We start from the raw sequence: 4,868 nt of genomic DNA, 5'->3' as shown, positions 1-4,868 counted from the left end.
AGCAAAAAACCGAAATAAAATGAAATAGCGAAATTAAGCTGAAAATTGAAATACTGTTCTCGGCATTCGGCTGAGCAAATACGAGTATTTCTGTACAACAATTAAATAAACACAAATGGCGAGTTTCGAACTAGACAAAAGCCAAAACACACGCACTTGACGGTGTCAATCAAATCGCGTTTGAACTCAAGTGTTCGGCTCTAAGAGTTAAAACTTAAAAAGCAAAAAAAAAAAAAAAATTAATACCAAAATTCTTAATTGCCTGCAATTTTGGCCGCGCACGCGTCTCGTTGGCAGGAAGTGCCCCAAGACGCGCCTCATCTGTCAGATCTGTGCGATCGGTCTCTGTACTCTGGCGGAGGGGGGTACAACAACTTTGGCATGACGGATGCCCCGAAATTCTATTCATTGCTTAAAAGAGCTTTTTGTCTCAATACTAATTAGAGTTTCTTGTTTAATTTGGCTTTCACGACGAATGCTATTCATTTCTATGCAAAAAGTTTGAGTTTGTTTCGTTTTAATAAGTATTAATTAGAGTTTCGTGTTTATTCAAGTGGATTTCGCTTTCAGGCTAAGTATATTTCCATTCATTTTCTGTTTGATAATTGATTCTAATTAATTCATACTCTAAATATATTATATTGCCAAATCGATGGCGCGCTTTATAAGTGGTACGAAAATTAGCTCACAACTCTGCGAAATAAATAACTTAAGAAAAGGGAATTCTCCAAAGTCCTATAAAGCCTATAAATCCTCATTTAACTTATATTAGTACATTTTGGTACTCTAAGTAAGGAGAATAATAATGGGAATTCAAGTGTTATAATCTTCCAGGTATTTTATTGATATTGAGTACGAATTCGAGTGTATTTCAGTAACCCGATAGCAGAGTATCTTTTAGTTGATCAATTTTAAGATACTTTTTTCATTCTCAGATAAGTAACTGCAACCAAATTGAATATTTAATCTAAAAATAATCGCACAAAGAAATATTGTTTCGTGGGCTTTTGCTCTTCTCTAGAAAGAGGGAAATTCTTGAAGAGCTTATTGCGTCGTAGATTCTTCCCCTTTTCATAGCATGTCATTCGAATGTGTCATTCGAATGTAAGTACATAAGTAGATCTGTATGACATTGCCATACGCCCCCACAAAAATGTGGGTGTTTTGGACAATTTCCCACGATATGCGTGTGATGGGTTGCAGAAAAAAAAAAAACATTTTGTCAATAGCCCAGCAATTCGAGCCACAATAACAACACTTAACGCTTCGAGAAACAGTTAGTCATAGTCATGGCAAGATCAGCAGACACTGCAAAATATTCGAAAACAACAAAAAAAAAATGTTGACTGTAGCCGCAAGCGGCGGCCTTATTGAAACACACGAGTGGATACACCTTATATATGTATAAATATTAGGTACAAATCGGGGCTCTTAGCCATAATTAGAGCGGACGACGCAGAGAGGGGCAGAGGCAAAGAGATGGCGAGAGGCGGGCTGGACTCGCTCACGCACGGGCCCAGGTAGAAAAGATTGATGGATGAAGCTGAAGCTGAAGCTGAGCTGCGCTCTGAAGTGTCAAAGCTGCAGCTCAGCATTGAGCTGGCGACATTGACCTTTATTTGCCGTGTACATAGACCAAATTAATGATTCGCTTGTAGCTCAACAACAATAACAACAATTGCACGTGGCACGCTCCGGCTTCAGCCACCTGACCGAACCGCAAAGTGAACCAATTTTGTTTTACCAATTTGATCAGCATTTTGGTTTCGACCATTTCATGGCTCCATTTCTACTGACTCATGTGCGTTTATTGCTGGCAGTTGCCTTTTTGCACACGAATTTCGTTTCATGATTAGCCCCGCCAATAACTGTAAATCATTCGGGCCAACAACAGCGACAGCTAGCACCACTCGCCGATCAACGATATTGTGCTCCGACTGGATTTCGTACAAGCCAACATTTCATCTCTGGAAGCGCTAAATTACAGCTACACTTTTGGCTAACAGCTTGGTTCAAAGGCAGCTCCAATGTCACCAGCAATGCGGCTGCAAACGGAGGAGGGTTCCGGGCCGGAATCTTCGCTGCTTCGTTTATTGAATGACTTTTCAAAAATTACCGCGCTCATTTGTGCTGAAAGTTAAATTGAAGAAATTTTGATAATGCTGAGAATATCAATGGTTAGAATTTACTATAATTATAATTTATTAAACGTGAAAGCAGAATATCTTACGCAAGCTGAAGTTTTAATAGCCTTATATATGCTACGGCTTGGCAAATATGTGAGAATGGGGAAGATTCTGAGTTTCATGAAAACATCTCGGAAAACAGAATATTCTCATATATATAAAAATAGTGGTATTTAATAAACTTATAATTCCCAAAAGGGAATATCTTGATAAAGATATCTTGACAAACCAAAAAGTTGTTCATACAGGAACCTACTTTTCTCTCTTTTCTCCTCTTTTTTTATGGCAGCTACATGATAAAGTTGTCCAATTCGGAAGGTTCCCCCTGCTAAAGAAAGCCGGACCTACGCAAACGGATGGAAAGAGGGTTAGACGGACATGGCTATATCAACTTGTATGTTAATGCTGATCTGGAATATATATACTTTATGAGGCTGGAGATACCTCCATCACTTCTCTACTTCATGTCAAAATTCAAGTGTATCAAAATGAGATGAGTTAAGGTAATTATAGTCCATCCCAAGTTGGCAATAGAAAAACATATAATTTAAATAATTAAATAACTAGTCTGTCATTTTTCAGACACAATTAAAATTTACTTTTTAAGAAATTTAAATTGGAAAAAATTTAATAATTGCATTTTTAGGTACGTAATCATAAAAGTCGCACAAGCAGAAAGATATATGTAAATATTATTATTTCATTCTTATAATTTTATTTTGTGCATATTGTGGAAATTTTTCCCAGGGTATTTCATCAGTAATTGATTCGACGTGTTATTTACTTGGACGTTACTCACAATACTTATTAGTCAACCGTTTTAAATGCTAAGACTAAAGATTTGCCTGTGCATTTAATTGGCTTAAAAATTCAACTGCGTTTGGTTTCGGGCCATGTTTATAGACATATCAAATTTCGCCTTGGTTCGTTGTGCAAAGTTGATGATATTTTTTAACCAGGGATTGGTTAAAGTACTAACTTCATAAGGAATATGTTTAAAAAAAAAAAAGTGATTCAATTAGGTTTAGACAATGCTAATGGGGAAACGCCTAATGAAGACAAGGCTACGACTGTGGATCTTAAAATCAAGCTAAGTTTTGGTATCCAACTTTGTTTTTCATATCATTAAATTCATTAATAATATTCAAATGCAAGAACTAGTTTTCTTTGAACCTATAGTTTCAAATAATACAAAAATAATATTCAATATTCACAGATATATTCGAAAATATATTAGTTTATGTATCGAAAAATTACGAATAAATAAAGAAGATATATTTTTATTGCACATTATTTTATGTTTAATTAATAAATTCTATTTTTTTGCCGTAGAAATAATTGTGAAAAAAGAAAAGTCTGTGTTTTATTGTTAATAGGATCAATTTTTGTTCTGCTGCCTAATTTTATTTTATTTTCAAAAATTACCGTGAAGTATTTCGAATATATATTCCAAGCTTCAAACGGATAACTCGAACAGTTCGAAAGCTACCGATTTCTGCGGACCGTCTGACTTTGAGCACATATCATAAATTTTATAAAGCTGGCAAGTTGGGTTTCTTGCCCATTCATATCTGGGCAAATAGAAAATCTGTCTGTGCGCGCATTATTTATAAAAATAAGAGGTGGGCGCTATTTGTTGTTGTCTTTGTTTTATGTTTTTGTTGGTCTGTCGCTTGTTTTGTCAATAAATCGCAACTGTTGCTTGAGCCTGAATAAAATGATGACAAGGTACGCGTTGGGTGTATTTATAAGCAGGCTATTAACCAAGAAAACCCCTAATGATAATCAATATCAAAGCGATGCATTGGGCAGGTGAAATTGTTTAAAAAGTGAAATATGAAAAGTATTAAGTAGCCGTCAAGCGTTGCCCATTAGCCAAGAAAAAGTGCCCTAAGGTGCAATTAAACTAGTCAAGCGTCAATGGAAAACATTTTCGCTTTCTGAAGGTTGTGGGCGGGACGGAACGGTACTGGACGGGATTACCGCTAATCAGTTGAAGGTATTAAGTTCTTCAAGTTGATAAGGCATGCCATAATCAGTTTTAGGCCCATTGAGTACAATTTCTTGAGTGGAACATGTCAGCAGAATGACTTTAGGAAATTTAAAAACAACTGACAGAACTAACAGCGTGTGTGCTGTGCTATCAAATACCCTAGTTATGTATAAAGTGCATTAGTGTAGCATTAGGTACAATATTCTACTAATAATAACAATTCTTGTAAAACTTTTAATTTATAGTTAGACTGTGCTGTGCTATAAGATACCCTAGGTATGTATAGAGTACTTCAGTGTAGTTTTAAGTACAATATTCTGCTTTGAATAACAACTCATAATATCAATTTGTATGTCAGAAATGTTTTATGGCTAAGCAAACGACTTGTCACCAATATACCTGTCACACGCATTTGGGCAGGGTATAGCTAGTATGCAAACCTAGCTAATTAAGTCATAAGGGCAGCGCGAAGCCAGTCCTGTAACGGTAACCAAACAGCTCAAAAAGCCAAGCGCCAAGCCCAAAAAGTTAAGCGACTGCGCTGTCGACGTCGCCGGCTTCGCAGCCGCACTCGTCGCTAACATGAACGCAGTCGCAGTCGCAGTCGCAGTCGCAGTCGAAGCCAGCGCCGGCGTCGACGTTGTGCCGACCGAGAGTATATCAGTTACAGGCAAAGCGCCAGCAACGTT

At 36.9% G+C, this 4,868-nt stretch overlaps 1 long non-coding RNA gene across 2 annotated transcripts; it reads left to right on the top strand.

Annotated features, from left to right (window-relative positions):
- The first annotated feature begins 604 nt into the window (after positions 1-604).
- LOC116650996 (uncharacterized) lies at positions 605-3,445 on the top strand. Of its 2 annotated transcripts, XR_004304009.2 has the most exons (4): positions 605-2,177; positions 2,476-2,689; positions 2,833-2,871; positions 2,934-3,444. It is a non-coding gene; the product is annotated as an uncharacterized lncRNA (long non-coding RNA). The 2 variants fall into 2 exon arrangements; XR_011416867.1 differs by having other exon boundaries at positions 608-2,177; positions 2,833-3,445.
- Positions 3,446-4,868: the final 1,423 nt, after the last annotated feature.

The sequence above is a fragment of the Drosophila virilis genome, chromosome 5 (genome assembly GCF_030788295.1).
Source record: "Drosophila virilis strain 15010-1051.87 chromosome 5, Dvir_AGI_RSII-ME, whole genome shotgun sequence".
Classification (NCBI taxonomy): Eukaryota; Metazoa; Arthropoda; class Insecta; order Diptera; family Drosophilidae; genus Drosophila; species Drosophila virilis.
Note: the sequence above shows the minus strand (reverse complement) of the source record. Positions and strands in the feature narration are given on the sequence as shown.